The sequence below is a fragment of the Athene noctua genome, chromosome 3 (genome assembly GCF_965140245.1).
Source record: "Athene noctua chromosome 3, bAthNoc1.hap1.1, whole genome shotgun sequence".
NCBI classification, from domain to species: Eukaryota; Metazoa; Chordata; class Aves; order Strigiformes; family Strigidae; genus Athene; species Athene noctua.
The window spans coordinates 35,831,203-35,848,965 of record NC_134039.1 but is presented as its reverse complement, the minus strand read 5'-3'; the positions used below and the strand labels follow the sequence as shown (position 1 = coordinate 35,848,965).

At 35.1% G+C, this 17,763-nt stretch overlaps 1 protein-coding gene across 4 annotated transcripts in view; it reads right to left on the bottom strand.

Moving 5' to 3' along the window:
• The window catches only part of CDK17 (cyclin dependent kinase 17), a 96,351-nt gene that overhangs the window by 67,273 nt on the left and 11,315 nt on the right, over positions 1-17,763 (bottom strand). The window lies entirely within an intron of this gene.

Sequence of the window (17,763 nt, the reverse complement as noted above, 5' to 3'; positions counted from 1 at the left end):
TGACAAGACGTCCGCTAGACTCAGTGGAGACATGGTAAAAGTAGAAAAATCTGTAAGTAAATGACAGATCAGTAAGACAGCATTATTTTATAGGAAACCTGGGAAAGTAACAACTGTTAATGTCAGTCAATAACATTAAATCAAACATGAATAATTAGCAAACAAAACCTGAACAACAAGTAGTCTCCAGAGGTTTTTTAACAGAATTATAAAAGGTAAAATAACTGTGGCTAATACCAGGCAAGCAACACTGATACCATCAACAAAAGCAGTTACACGTGGAAAAGCAGAATTTCTCTAGGACCCTGCAAGCTACAGCTTAAAGACAGAGTGAGGAGAGCTGGATATTTTATTATAAAGTCTCTGTAAAGAAGCAGAGAAAGGTTCACACAATACGTACAGAGCACCATTTCCAAATATGCATTTGTGCTGTGTAGACCCATCTGCTCTATTTTGTTTCTCTGGCAGAAGACAGATGTGAGATTTTATGTTTGTCTTCAAAATAATTTCTTCTGAATTACAAAAAATCTATCATACTTCTGCTGTTGGGGCCTAGTGCTTATGCAATCTCATCCTGCCAAGGACTAACAGTGGGCCAGCCTTTTCCATAGTAAAATAATTCCCATTATGGATCTTAACTGTGTTGCAGGGTCTGATATTGCCACTGCTGTCAGTGACTTGGATAAAGCCACCAAACTGTAAGTTTTGTCTCACAAATGGAAAATGTTTTATGAAATGGTAAATTTAAATCACTGCCTCAAAAGATACTCAACATTCCCTAAAGAATCTTACTTCAGCAACATTTAGTGTCGTAGTCTAATATCGATCTGCACTGAACATGTTTTTCACTTGGAGAAGTACTGAAGTAGTTTTGCTGTAAAATTCCAGGGGAGAAAAAAAGAGCCCTAACTGTTATTATAATGTCACTAAATGAGATAACCCTCAAAATAGTCCAGTAGGGTTAGAAGCATTGAATGGTTTGGGTTGGAAGGGACCTTTAAAGGTGATCTAGTCCAATGTCCCTGCAATAAGCAGGGACATCAACTAGATCAGGTTGCTCAGAGCCCCATCCAACCTGGCCTTGAATGTTTCCAGGGATGAGGCATCCACAACCTCTCTGGGGAACCTGTTCAGTATTTCACCACCCTTATCATAAAAGATGTCTTCCTTTTATCTAGTCTGAATCTACCTTTAGTTTAAAACCGTTACCCCTCCTCCTATTGCTACAGACTGAACTGAGTTGCCCAAGGACACATGGGACCCCTATTTCTCCACAGTGAAAGAGCCGCCCAAGCTCCTCTAATTTTTCCTCCCTCCCCCATTACATTCTTTCAGTAACTTGGTTTCCATTCTGGTTTTTTTGTTCTGGAATCTATGTGCTGGAATGAAGATACATATATTAGGAAATTCAGGTTAAAGAAGCATTAACATTCAAAATTAGTATACAAAGTTTAAGGGCAACTGATGTTAACCTTAGGAATTAATTTGGATATTTATTTATTCTCACTAGCTATTTGGATCTTTGCTTATCCTCCTTTGGAAAACCCTGCTCTAATGTGCTGCCTTTCAACCTTTGAGATACAAAGCCTAATTGATGTAATCTCAATGAGAAAAAAATATTTTTTTGATTGATATAAGGCCAATTTCCTTAAAATTTTAGGACATTCTATTCCTTCACCAAACTACTGCTTCTATGTCAAGTACTTTAGCTGTTCTTGAATAACCCAGTTCAACAGCCTTGGAAAACAGTATCCTCTTTGACAAAATATTCTTTAAAATAAATATAGCTGCATTCTAAGGGAGCTTTCTATCTGTTTTACCACCTGACTATGGTACTTTTCAACATACCAAATTATGCTGAAGAGTAACCAGAAGAAACCTCCCACTGCAATTTATTTCTTTTTGATAACTAGGATCATAAATCTGAAATTAAACAGTCTAAGAAGCTTCTGTTTTCAGTTGCAGTACTTGTAATTCAGATCTATAGCTTAGCTTTCTTTAAAATTAGTCTACATTTTAATAAAAAGGAACCCAAGAAAATGTCTTCAAAAGGACTAGTCATCTATGCCTCATTAGTAATTTGTAAAAGCACAAAATAATCAAGTACTATCATAACAAAATTTGTCATGCATCTTGAATACAGTTTCACCACAACACCTGGTAAAACAATATCAGTGAAGTAAAAAACCCAAGCTGTTAAATTGTTTTCATTATGAAAACCAAACTACATTTGCTTTTAAAGAAGTTATTTTTAAATCAAATAACTTCTAAAAAATCCCCTTTAACTTCACACAATTATTTCACTCTTACACTGCAGTGAAAACTTCAGAATAAAGATCTGCCAGACTGTTGCCATAAAATGAGCCTTAATTTTTTATCTCCCTGAACTCTGTGTTTTTAGTACACCTTTATAACAAGACTTGAGAATTAAACTTCTCATCAGCTGAATGGTGAACCAGAATGGCAGAGGCTATCACTATTACTATTTACTTTAGTAAACTATAGGGTTACTTCACATACAGACAAGACACACATACATAGATAACTGTCTTCAATAAAATAAGCAAACTTTGCTAGCAACAAAGAAACTGCAGTTTTAATGAAGGCCTAGTTATAGCACCCATACAACAGGGAAACAGAAAAGTGATTTATTTCTGTCTACTGAACTGTGCATGCTTCCTTCAGCTGAACTGTTCGAACATAAGCATTCTTATTTCAGCCATTTATGATTTTAATCATATGAAAGAAACAGTTGGATTGCAGTCCAATGGATATCCTGCCTAAAGCTATACTGTATATGCATATAGCATAATAAACCCACATCTTTTTCTTCCCAACAATGTACATGTAATATAGGTGCTATCTCTAACAGTAATCCTGTAGGCATTACAATTTCTTGCAAAAGAATGAGTCACTGCAACAAGCCATACCCTTTGATTAAATTTACAGGAATTGAGAGCAAATTTGAGGTTTTATTTCCAGATCCTGTTACCTTAAAAATTATTCAGTGAAGGTATTTCAGTTAAAAAGTACTACAGTCAGATATCAGTTGACTGGGTAAATCCCATGGACTCACTTTTTTTTTAATTACTTGTCATTACAAACAACTGAGACCACCCCACTGTTTCAACAACCTTTTGGGATATTTGTATCTTCTTTCCCCCACAGTCAATGAAACTTGGGACGCCACCATTCCTTCACTGTCCATCTCTGATCCAGGTATGTCCCTAGTAGGTGTCATAAGGAAGACTTTTTGAAGGGATTTTTACCAGGGTATTTAAATAAGCACTTCTGACATAATCTCGGAGGTTCCTAGTTCTTCTAGATGATCTTCATTGCCTCAGCGGGCCAATAGTTCAGGTTCTTCTTTCACTATAATGCTATGGTGCGCATAGACTGTAAGATTCCTTGACAAAGGACTATAGGTTGACACTCTCTTCTTCCCTTTATCTGGTCAGGCATGCATAAACTTGCCTTCTGCATAATATCAACTACCCCAACAACTATACCTTCCACTTATATGAATGTATTCTTACTGGAGGAGAGAGGCTCCAACAAAATGCAGGTGAAGAGCTCAGGACATCAAATGAATTATGAAAACCTAAAAAAGAATAGAATCCACCACAGAACTAAACCAATGTCATAATATAGTTAAGATAATGAATGTTTACAAGATTGTTTCAGAAATCAAGACAGCTTTGGTTCTTCAAAACTTAGTTATCTCTGCTGTTGGAAGCAGGGTCCAAAATGCAGTTATTGACTATGAAGAAAGAAAACAGATACAATGTGATTATAAAGTATTTCCCTTCCAAATTCATTAACTTTATTGAGAAGAGCTGTAGGAGAAACTGGATGATGGCAGCAAATGTGGGAGGCATGAAGCGCCTCCTGTGTGACTAAAATTGCAGTAGAAGCACATTCGTTTTTGCTTTACACAAAAAATATAAAACATACTGAAGTTAATAAAAGCAAAGGTGCTTTCCAAGAATCAAGACTGAATGTTTGAAATTAAAGAGGGGTTGCTAAAAAAAATCCACTTCAATTTTCAGAGCAGTAACAACTAAAAATATGTTATTTATCTTGGTATATTGTTACTGAAACCAGACAGATATACAAGAAACTGCTAGTGAAATCTCATACAGAAATCTTTGAAGGCGTCAAGCAACCAAGTAAACATACAAGAACTGCACAGGTTATAAAGATCAAAAACTAAACCTAACCTCACTGTGATGATTGCTGTTTAACAGCTCAACCTGTACTATCATAAATTATATAAAAGCTACTTCAATTGCTTCAGCTATCAGTCTTCAATTACATTAGAGCATATAAGCTAGTGAAGAGAAATTATGCCCTACCACCACGCAGTTGTAGGGGGAAAAAAAAAAGTATCAGCTATTTTCATTGCTAGTATCCTACCAGTATTTAAACATCTACTGAGACTGTGAGCAAACTATACATCAGAAAGCCATACATACAAGCTTGGTCTTGTTAGGGAAGTTACACCAGAGTCTACAATTTTTAAACTTACAACAAAACAATTTCTAAGGCTAAAACTACACTGACGTTTCCATGATAAAGCAACTAGAGCCACTGGAGAATGAAGCTTGAGAAAGGAACTGCAATGGGCAATCAGTGATAGACAGACACAAACTAAGAAATGACAAGAGAGAATAAACTGAAGCAGAGAGGAGAGTCACGAGGTATTGAAAAGAAATTAGAGAAAGGACCAGAGCAAACTATGCAACAAGTTCACTCACCAATAAAAAGGGAAAACAATGACAGCAACTTTATCTACATCTCACGTCAGTTAACCTGGGTATTAGACTGCCTAATTACCAGATCAAAAACCCACACATCCACACGATGCAAAGCACCAGAGCTCTCCAGCTTCTCTGTATGACTCTGTTCAAAACACTGTAATTCTGTTCCAAATCTATGCTGAACAGAGATCAGCTGTCCGACCACAGCCACCACAAAGCTGAAAAGCAGCATTGTTGCATGTTCTGATCAAGTCAACAGAAGTTTTATTATTTGCTTACATTTGATCTGGATCAAGTTTGTACTGATGGGTAATCCCACAGTGAAAGTAACGAACTAATATGCTATTGCTAGAGGTGAAGCTGTGATCTGAGGTACAGGAGCCCACATAAAGCTAGTTGTACCTTTCCAGAGTAGTTTCCAGCTTTCCAGAGTAATTAAACAGCAACCAAAAAACCCTGCAGCCCCCTAAACAATCTTATTCCAGGCATCAAAGAAACAAGTGTTTTCAGTAAGTCCAATTACAGGTTAATATTCTTACTTTACATTTTGTTTAAAGAAACCTTTTCTACCATTACTTAAGTTAATAGCTTGCTTCTTCAAAAAATCTTTATCATTGACCTAATTACTGTCCCACCGAGGATGTTAAAACTCCCATCAACTTCCAGGAGAACCATTAGGACAACCTAAGACATCTCAAAGAGCAAAAGCCTTGCTTTAAATTTAATTTGTGAACTTAAGTTTTACAAAACTTACATAAAGCTCAAGAAGGTTTATAGTAAAATAGGAAGTTTACTATTTTCTAAACCTTCACCTTCCCAGTTTTCAAGTGTTTCCAAGAAAGAAAAGTTTTATAACCACCCTATTATTCCACAGGACCATCTTTAAACTAAAGATTTGTCTTGCATAGGAGAAAGAATTGAAGCGTTCAGCCAAGATACCATTCTCCTCTTTACTCAATGGCATGATTATTACTTCTTACTTATCTTTGCAAAATCAGTCAGATATCTATAAAGTGTTTAGTCTCAAGGTACTGTTCCTTCAGAAATGACTCCTAAGAAGGACACACAAGAGTAAAGGACAAAGTTTGGGCTGGTTTGTAGTTGTGAAGTCTTCTTATAAATGTAATGCAAGAAAGGTTGAAGATCTATCATCACTTTTGCTCTATCATAAAGTATGCTAATGATTTGCCACATGCAGTTAGTGAACCCTTAAGTGCCTATGGCACATTTTAATCTTTGAAAAGGAATGAGACACAAGATCTCCAGAGCTTCAAAGATGTCTGGTTTCCTTTACAGTACACAGGAAGCCTTAAGTCAATGTAGTGTTACTATCTAAAAATCATTTGAACATTTAGTCAAAGGAATGATGCCTATTGATACCAGAAAAAGTGCTCTAATTCCTCAGAGACATAAATACACTACGCAGACTCTATTTTGGTACTCCCTTCACTTATCCCATCCTCAAAGAAGGTGGAAAGACCAAAAAGTGTGATAAAACCAGAAGTCAGGCCATGAGAAACTGAAGTGAAGAAAAAAGCTTAAGAACAGATTTATCAGAAGTCCTCAAAACCCAAAACTTTTTTTTTTTTAATTCAGAAATAAGGTAATATTAAAAAGGGCTCTTTAACAGATTTAATTGTAACTCATCCCCTGCAGGCAAACAACAATTTCTGTCCTTTTCAGAAACAGCAAAAGATACATACCATGATTTATGTGAGGATGCTAGCAGAGAAACAAATGACAATTCTTACACAGAATAAGAACCAGAGCAGTATACAAACTTCTTACTTACACAGTCTAGCTAACATTTTTAATGTGTGCTGCAAAACTTACTATTTTTATTAAATCAGATATATCTTAAAGCAATGGCAAACCACTTTAAAGTTATTCAGGTTTAGTATCATGTATTTTACAGCTCTTAAAACAGCTTGCTCTGAAAAATTTTGAATTGTTCTAGTCAAAGTTTTTAAAAGTGTATTTCCTTGCCTGTAAATAGAGTAGTCCTTTCAACTATAAAGTAGATCACTAGCCAGTCATTACTCTGCCATCTGTGTTTGGCCCCTTAGCCTAGATGGCCAATTTAAATGTCATGCAGCTGAAACTATTCAAGTAAAAATACTGAAGTGTGCTATTATTTCTAATTATCTTGTACCCCGCATAGTTCAGTAAATTTGAAATACCTTAGCAAAAAAAAAAAAAGTTGAGAAATATGTGACTCAGCCAATTTGACAGGAAGGTTTGATATTTTACATAATTAAAAGCCGTCACAATGCATATTCATATCCGGTTTTGAAGCAATTACAACTAAAATTTCCAATGCAATAAACTATTAACCTGCAACAAGTTTTTAAAAAAATCCTTAAAATAAGGTAAATACACTAATAGCTGCACAATAACATAGTCCTTAAGAAATCATTAATATTCAGGCTTAGGAGGAAAAATATTCTTTTTGCTTATGAAAAGCAATACACTACAGTTAAAGGCTAAATGGTGGTAAGTGTTGATTCTTCTTTTTTCTTGATACTTAACATTTTTAAAAACTATTATAACTTCAGTGAAAAGCAAGAAACAAAACAAGACAGCTTGGAAATAAATGCATTATTACTGAAGGTAAAGTTATTCAAAACATTTGCAGTATTTGACTATAAGAGCAGGTATGGCTAAACGATCAATACCCAATAGAATCAGACAGATATACAGTAATACAGACACTTAAATTAAACAGCTACTTGATGCTTTCATCCCTGAAGGTGGATTGTCCCAAATGGATAAATTTAACAAGAAAAATATTAACATGATAAAAATCATAACTTCCTTCATTGTATTTGCATGGCTACTGTTGAAAACTACGTCTTCAGAAACAGTATTTCTGGAAAGAAAATTATGTAAAGAATATATACTAATCTTCAGAGAAGGATCTACTCTGTACAAATGTACATAGCAATCTCCAGGTCTCTGTACAGATTAAGTCATGCAGCAGACAAATTGGGATTCAATACTGGGATGAAATGTTTTCAAGGAGTTGAAACATGAAACTCATTCAGAATAGTTAAGCATCAAACTCTCACATGGAACAGTATAAAGTGGTCAGTAAGTCAATACTACAGAAATATACCCATTTTTTCCCAGCAACTTTCAGGACAGCTTACCTTGATACAAATTCAACTAAAAGCCTGACATCAAAGTGTAACATATGAATGTGGGTTTAGAATCCACTTTTTCATCTTTTTCCCCACTATCTAATCTATGATTATTTTATCTTTGTAATGGTATAATCAAATATTAAAGCCATATTTAGAAGTTCACATCTTGCTATTCTAAGAATGAAAGGAAGTAAATGCATTTTACGGTTGCTTTTGGTCTGATCCAGATTCCATTATGATGGACACCGCTCAGAAAAGTATTTTCAGAATCTTACGTATGCCTTAGGGCAGTGGAATTTTTTTTTCGTGTGATTATATTTTTTTTTTTTAATAAAAGCATTAAAAAAAGAAAATGTGAAAGCTCTTGCAAACTGTATGCAAGTTGAATTTGGCTCTGAAGTAAAAACAACAACAAAAATCCCCAGTAAATAACCCTCAAACCTTTCAAGCAAAATAAGAAAGAGCATTGACAATGGATTTAGTCTCTCAACGCTCCATGATCTCTACAGAATCAAAAGTCTTATACCCAAGATAAGACTGTCTTAGTTTTTTAACTGCATGTGTTTACAAGACCATATGAGAGTGCCTTTACAAAATCCACACCACTAAGCCAGAACAGTTTAAAAATATTCTCCTTACATAAGTGTACTTTAATATGCATTTCTGCTCTTTAGTTTACTCTTAACCTTGTTTATCACAGCTTATTCTTGATTACACTAGATACGCGAGACATTAAGTTCTCCTGGCTCTGCTGAAGGAATCCTTTCTGCAAATAAAGAAACAGATACATACAGCCAAATAAGCAAAGCTAACAATGAAGATTTGAAATCCAAAGAAAAAAAAAGTAATTTGTGACTGAGGTTTCTACTGAAAGCATCAGAAATGACCAACTATAAGGCTGAAATCCTGACAAATACTTTTAGTATTGTTTTTTTCCTCTTCTAGCATTGATTTTAAAAATGTCCATTTCCGAGCTAGACTTGTTTAAAGTCAGCTACAATTTTTATGAAAAATTAAAATATCCAGCGTTGCATGTTTACAATGAGAAATTGCCAAAAAATTTAAATAATTTCACAGCTCTATTTTTAACATTGATAGATGCTGAGAGAATTACGTATGAAATCCTATCCTTTACAGGATACGTAAGAAATATGTAAGAAATAATATAATTTTTCTGAAGTGCCCAAACTTGAGTCAAGTAAGTTATTGTGAAGAAAAGCTGAAGAAATGAAATGGGATCATAGCAAAGATATACACAATCAGGTCCTTTGAAAAATAAAGATCACATTTGGTTTAGCTTTTCTCCAGCTAAACTCTTAACTTGCACATCAATAGCAAATCTGAAATATTGAATCAATTTCTTTATCAACCATCAAAATATTCACCCCAAGTACTGATCCCCATGAATCAATACTTATCTATCATATAGACTGGAGAATCAACACAAATGTATTAATGTTACACCTTAACCTTAAAAAACTTTGGAGTAATCTGAACCGAAACAAAGAAACTCCATACTCTTCACACTTCAAAATGCATTACTTTTTCTTCCCTCTCTATTTTTGATATGAACTTACATCTCAATCTTGCCATTAGACTGACAATATGAAAGTCAATTAATGCTTGTGGACACCTGTTGTCTAGGGAATAGGCAAAATAATCAAGCTATTAAAGAAACAAAGAAGAAAAAAGGCAGAAGTGACTTCCTGAAAACCAATTACTTGACTTTCCAGATGTGGAAAAAAAGAAGGCTTGGTCTAAAGGCAAGAAGTTGCAAGCAATTTTCTAGTTCGGTAGAATGAAGTGTTAGTAATGCCACACAACCTGTTTTATAACATAACTCTTACTGATCATTCAAACAGAAATCGTGACCACTTAAGCTCATACACTTCTCTGAACACATAAGGAAGTTAGAAGCTGTCTATCCCCACAAGAAAAAAGCCCTACTAGCATTACAACAGTGGAGGGAAAGGAATAGTACAAGGACTGTCAAATACTATTTCCTATAAAATATTTGTCATTGCATATTTCCTTACTGATAGTGCAATAGTTTTCCTTTAGTTTTGAGAACTCATAACATGACAACAGGTGATGACAATCCAACAAAAAACAAAGTTTCCAAACAAGCTCTTGCTTCATGCAGCCTCAGCAAAAATCTCAACTTCAGCACAACATGGACTATTTTTATTCTGCATATTTAGACTGTGTTTTCAAACTGTACAGTAAATTCTCGGGGCAAGGGGAAATAAACACTCACTGAGCACTTGTAATCACAGACTGAGAAACAAATTGTTGAAAAAACATTTACTCCTGTCACTGAACATTGAAGTTAAATGAAACATGGAAAAGTGAAAGGGAAATGTTTTTAACCTGCATGGAATAAAAAAGTTCCAAGTGATGGATGGGGATAACTGGAAGACTTCATAGAAAGTTTTTCACAAATAATTCCAACAAACTGCTGCTCTCAGTAGCAGTATGTGAACCAATTACTTTACAGCCAGATCAGGTATCACCACTGCTGTGACTGAGGTGCAGACAGAACCCAAGATAAGGAAAAAGATATGCAAGCCACCACATTAAGAGTTGTGACAGACTATTTCTTCTCATGTTTTTGTTTGAATTGTTGCTACCTATACCGTCCTCATGATATGCTGAAGCACAGATCGAATTATAAGCTTTCACAGTTTAGATTTTTACTAAGTTTTTGAACTGCCTTGGCCTCATGCTGTGATGCAACCAGAGTATCAGGTGCAACTGCTTCTGAATTGCAGGTAGCCTTCCACTTAGAAATACCTTAATCAAATGTGTAATGTCAATACATGATAGCTATTCCAAGTAGTCCACATACAAGCAGATGATCTATGTGGAAATACTCTCTGCCCAGCAACATCAGTGTTGCCAGGCCCCCTAAAGATACCACTATGAAGAAAAGAGTAATTTTCTTACCCAAAATCTAAAGAAACAATTTCTGTCTTACAGAACTGGAGATTAACCTGGCCTATTTCTTCTCAAATTTCTTTTAATTTTAGCCTCTATCACTATCTAATTTTCTCTCTCTCTCTCTCCCCCCCCCCCCCCCAGTGTGTAGGAGGAAATCCTAGCCCCACTGACAAAGGAGATGGTGGGAGGTAGAAATTACTAATGAACTAGTAAGACAAGCTCATTATAAAGCAAGAATTTAAGAGAATCTGAGAGAATCTGAGTAAGGAGAGATATACCCACACTTTCCTTCAGTGGTAATAAGGGTGAAAATACATTTCCGACTCTCCAACAGCTCAAACTACATTCCCAGAATGATGCTTCTTGCCATCACGTCTCACATGTTGGAAATCAGGTAAGAAAGTACAAATGCTGTATGTATATTCAGAGCATATTTTCCAAGCTCATACCAATTAGTTCCTTCCCTTCTGTTTCCTATTGCTTGAATGAAAACATTGCAAAAGATCCAAATAATGACATTTTGACAGCAAAAAAGCAAAAGGATTCAAATAGTAACAATGCAACTCTGAAACAAACTAAGCATGGAGGTACCTCTTCTCCCAGCAACTAATTTCCTGTGACATGCTTCCATGAACTCTGTTCAGATCCTTAACAAAGATCATACGCTTCCCACATACAACATAAATTCTTTAGGTACAGATCAACCACCTTCCCAAGAACCAGACTACATGGAATAAGCTTGAAGAACTCTATGAAGTGTTAGAGACTTCTAAAAAAGAAAAAAAAAAAGAACATGCAAACATAACTAAATGCAGCTTGCACACCTATACATGTGCAAGATCTTAGCCTCATGTAGAGAACAGGACTTGTGCTGATAAATTTATACTGCACCTGATAAAAGTGATGCCTGAAGACAACCTTCTCCCTTCAACAGAGAACAAATTAACATATTTGCACATTTAATTTCTGAGCTTAAGTAACTAAATATACGGCTACCTAACAACCTGATAGAAAAAGCTCTAAATTTTGAATTTGAACGATTTTAAAATTAGCATTAAATTTACTACTTGCCTCTCATATTAGACATCATAGGGGAAAAAAAATGCAAAGTTCACATGCTGAATGTCAGACACACACAGAATCAGGACACCCTAGGGATGAGACTGACTGATGTGAGTTGTCCTTTTCCCACGTCCATCTCCCACACTTCTTGATCACTCTAACAAGACTGCACAATAAAAATCTCTATCATCCCATTAAAGAATCTTCTATCTACATAATAAAATTAACACTGATTTGTTTTTCAAATACATATTTATCATTAAATTTTTATGTTATTCATTCAAATCTGATTTACAAAGTAAAGCACCGGTTGGGGCCAATGCTTTCTAAGCCTATTCTTGCTACATGTACTGTCTGCACGCTGCACAAATCTATTACAACAGAGCTACATAAACCAGGTATCTTGCTTTTTTCCTGACAAGGTTAGCTCTTGCTTACCATTCAACTGCAACAGCCCAAGAGACAAGTAAGAATGACAAGCAGAAGATATTTTTAGTTGATTAGAAATTCTAATATAAAGAAAGTTAACCTTTTAAAGGCTCATGTATCCCAGTACGATGATGTAAAATATCAGAATACTAGGTCAAACTAAACGCTTTTATTTGGTAGAAGGAACACAGCTTTTGACAGAAAAAACAAACTGGAATCTAAAGACTGCTAAACTAATGAGCCACCCCAAAGCAGCTGGAATAAGCAGAGGTCAAGTACACTTTTTAAGCCAAATCTGATGATTTCTGAACACTTGAAATACACTCTACATTTTGTATCATCTTGTTAAAATACGTATTATTATATTTTCTTCACAGCAACACAGAGCAAACTGAACATCAAAAAAGTAAGGGAGGCAAATAATCAAAACACAGATATTGCCTCTCATACTAGCAAGAAGCCTTGCTAAACTTTCCATTCTCAGGTGTAGGAAAACCACATCCAGTTCTAAGTACCATGCTGAACCGTTGGTGCTCAGTCTTCACAGTAAAATAAAAGAAAAATAAAGGATCTAAGTCTTTCTATGACTATCAAAACAGTATGATTCCATCTACTGCTCAGCACACTTTTGGAACTTCATTTCTACTGCAGCTCATGTTTTGCAAACCACCAGCAAATACTGTTATTGAATATATTTCTTTAAGATAGCCTGGGTTTTTTTGTTCTGACTTACAAGATTGACATAATTTGTTTCACAATTTATGATACTTGAGAAATTGTTGAAAATGGTTTAATTATGTATTATCCTAACTGACGTTTAGTAAAACACTATGAGGATATGAAGGGTAAGTGTAGAATAAATGTTTCTTATTAATTAGGCTTGTAATTAAGATGTTTCATGTGATCGCTTAATTTATGACTACTGTCAAAGTATCCTCAGAGAGAATTACCTAATTTAGTCATTAAGCCAGCTGAAAGGCCTAACCATCTCCCTTCATTATGTAAACACTACACGTACTTTGCAGAGCATCTTGGAGGACAAATTGAAAAGGCGCGATTTTCTGGAACATACATGTTTGATGAGCAGCAGTCCAACACATTAATCCTTAGGTCAATGAGATATACAGCAGATTGCTTCACCGCAAATAACTGAAGTAAGAGAAAGAGATGACTAATCATGAACTCCTCTCAATGGCATTAAATTAAGCTACCACCCAGAGAGAAAAGCACTGCATATTTACCACCCTGTTTGCAGCCCTATCTTTAGGGGGGTAAAAAGCACTGCATATTTACCACCCTTCTCCTTTGGTGAAGGCTGCAGAGCAGGAAAGCTGCCCTGGAGCACCAGGCGATGGAAGAGGCCATCCTTCTACTCCAGCCTCATGACCACCACAGTGCACGGAAAACACACCGTGGGGACAAGGCTAAAGCAAGTGGAATTAGTGTCATGCATGGCTATTTCCAGTTTACTTTTTCAAAAGTCTACCTTTATTTTCAACCTCATGTACAGCGCAACAGGGGGATAAAAAGAATTTACTCAAGTTTGTTCAGCTTCAGAACAGGCTGGTACTGAATACACACGAATCTACACGAATATATAACTATATATAAACACATTTACCAGTGCCACCAGAGCTTGCTTACCCAGTTTTTCTGCTGGATCTGTAGAATAGCAGGGTATAATGCCAGGCACAAATCCACAGTTCAAGAACCCTTTTAGAGTACTAAAGCAAAGTTTTGGTTTGTGCCTCACATTACAACTTCATGAACTAAAAGTGAATGTCAGAAGGACACACAGGCTTTTATATGGACAGGCAGAGCTAACCAAGGAAATACCTTGCCACAAAAGGATCCTGTCCATATTGGTATATTTATCGAGTGAGTAATGACTTTTGGAGGTGGCAGTAAAGACACAGACACTTCAAAGCTTTTTTACTCTTAAACCGCAACTTCTTTTTATCCTTAGAACAGACACAGCATGAACATGTGAAATATCCACCCTGCAAATGAACATTCATTCCCCTGTAGCTCACAAAATTCTCAAAATATTCTCTTCCCTAGAGAAAGAAACCTTTCTCTGTACCAGCATAAAGTTTTTATAGACTGACTAGAAAGACCAAATGACCAAGTTAGTGAGAATACATACAGAAACAGGAACACAGAAATTTACTGAATATTGCTCTTAGAAAGAGGAGGATTAATGAAGATATTTAAGAAGACTTTCTGAGCTTTGAGGTAGCAAGCTGGTTTTATCATTAAAGAATGCACCTGCTGGAGCCACAGGGGGAGCGATGGTAGTCACAACAACTTTCCCTGACACAGTCATGCTATGAAGAGCTCAGTCCTGGCCCATGCCCTGACCCCTGTCAGCCTCACACCCCCTAGGACAGGAATGCCACTCCTAGATACCTGTACACCTAGAGAGGCACATTTTATTAAAAAGCCTCAAACTTTGTTTTTGATTCAGATTATGTATGTTGATCTGACTGTATTAATAAAAACACCTTGAAGATACTCCTATTTTCATGCAATGATCCCAAATTACAGTGCATCATTTTGATACACAGTACATCATATGCTACAGGACAGGTTTATTTTAGTACTGCACACCATTTCATACAAGAAAATTCACTTCCCCCTTTTAAATAAACAATTAACTTTGAATAATTACAAAGTGTAGTTAAAAAGCAACTTTCTCTTTTAAACCTACTAAATGATTAATACTGCTGTTTTGAGACAGTATGTGTAAATTGAGAGACAGTTTTAATAACAAAAAAGAACGCTACGTGTAGTTGATTTAGTGCTTGTATTAAACTTCTACTTTAGCACGACAGACTTGAATATTATTTATTCATACACTGGATTATTTCAAAATGTAGTCCATGTACATCTGATGCAGTGAAGAATGTAAACACATAGATATTGCTGATAACAGCATTTAGGTCTTAAGAGAATTCATTTACTCTCTCAAGTGTTGCTAGACAATTCTGTGTAATGAGCAGTGAAAATACTGAATAAAGTATTTATGATTTACAGAGTATAAATCATATTCTGATATACCAGACATGCATTTATAACATGGCCAGTGCACATTAACTAATCATGAAGTGTGCAACAAAAGTAACCGCAGAAATTGCTTGGAGAACATGCTCTTGCGTGTGTGAAGAAAATATGGTTGCATTTCTTTACATCTCATTTGCTATATACAAATTTCAGCCAGCCATAAAATTGCAATTTTAATCTCCTCCTCTCAATATATGTGAATGTTTCCCTAAAGAAATGCTTGAAACTTCTTTCAAGTAAGAACAGTTCCAAATATATCATAAGCAGGATTTTTTATAGTCCAAAAGTCAAACAATCTAAAAATGGGACACATTTATTAAAGTTACTTCCAGACAAAAATATACACAAAATATAAACATAAATATACAAATAAACAAAATAATACAAAGGCCTCTGGTACAGAAAGCCTACTAATGCCTACTATAATCCTAAGTACCTTCCTGTTTTCTACAAGGTCATAATGTTCTTCTATCCATCACCTGCCTATTTTCTGTGATTTTAATTAATTAATTTAATTTAATTTAATTAATATAGATTTTTCTCTTTTTATTAATTTGAATTCAGAGTTAGACTGCACACCACTTTTAAAAAAAATCTAAAAAAACTTCAATAGAATAGACAGGCTGTCTCTAAATACTGTCTCAAAATATTACAGAATTAAATCATTCTAAAGGGCAATTTACTACTGTTTTCAAACATAGCTTTCTCATTCTAGCAAATTATGTAAAGTGTAAGAAATACACATAATCAATTTTAAAGTTAGTTTAAAATATATAATTTTCAGATGAAGACTCCAGCCTTCTCAAATAGCATTAAAAGTATACACACCAGCAGAATTCCAAACAGGAACTATGAAAAATATTAAAGTACATGTTACATACTGTGTTATACTGTTAAAAAAAAAAAAAAAAAGAATAGCCCTAAACATTGTATTATTGCATACTGAAATGTCAGTATCGTTTTAAATTTAATAATTTTTTAAAAGTCAAACGAAAAATTAAGCCAGTGAAGTTACAGATGAGAAGCTACAAGTTTCAATCTTTATTACAGCAATACAACTTCTTATAGTTAATCTCACAGAATTATTTGAGTAAATAAATTTCTGCACCATGTATGTAGAAAAGAGAGAAAAGAGCAAGGAAAACCTGAGCTGAGAATAAAATTCTCTAACTTCACCACTTTGCCACTCAGTGATCTTGGACGCTTGACATAACACTAAAACCAGCTTTGCCATCTGATGAGCAAGGCAGATTAAAACTATTATAAGGGCTCTTAAGAAAACGTATCAAATTTTTTTTTTTTTTTAAAAACCTAGAATTTAAATTCAAATATTAATAATGTCTAAATTCCTAAAAAAGACAAGGACAAAAACCAGATAAGCTGTAAAGATTTATGCATATAAAAATGACCAACAACAACATCGTATGCCTCTTGTGATGCTCTGATGCTCCCTACTAACATTTTTTAGGAAACACAGCACTTCCCAAAATACTGATGGACAAAAAAGTAACAAAACTACATTGGAATTTAAGAAGAAACACTGCTTTTTGCCTTTAGGAAGTTTTTTGCGTTTAGGAAGTTTAAGCCTTATTAATGAAATCCCCAGTATTTAACTTTCACACACATAAAGCTTCAAGGGTATTAAAAAAAAGAGTAGTAGTACAAGGCATTTCATAGCATAGTTCTGAGATCAGCACTCCTCCATTCACAGGTATGGAGGTGCTGAAGTGCTGCTGGTCAATAAAAACTAGTATCACCACAAGTGTTAGGAGACCTGAAACATTTCTTAGCCTCAATTCAATCTCCTCTGTCATAAAACTTTTGATGCTGCAGAGCATGAGTTTGAGCATCATCCAGTAATCACCTCTAGCCTTTCTACAACATTATATTATTAAATCCACAACATTTCATGACTGGAATTAAAAAAAAAAAAATTAAAAAAGGATAGCTAGATACATGCCCATGGCCTCCTAAAGTTCAAAACGCTTAATTATCCTTAGAATAAATAATCAGCACATATCATCAATAACACTGTATGCAGCATCTCTCAAAGAAAACCTGCACTACAGGGATCTAAGAGCAGATTTACATAAAAGTGTTTCACTACATAAACACAGATGTTTGACTTTTTAGATCAAAATATTGTTGATAGCACAGACAACGAAGCCCTAAGATAACCCCTAGGCCTTCCTCCGGCTTCAAAACAAAACAAAAACCCCACCAGACTCCTAATATTTCACAAGAATGCATTCCAGTAATACCCGATTCTGAATGCAGCATACCAGAATGCTGTGCCCTACCTGTAAAGCTCTCCTTTGGTCCTACCTATGCACTTCGTGCCTCACTTCTGACTCCTGAATTTATCC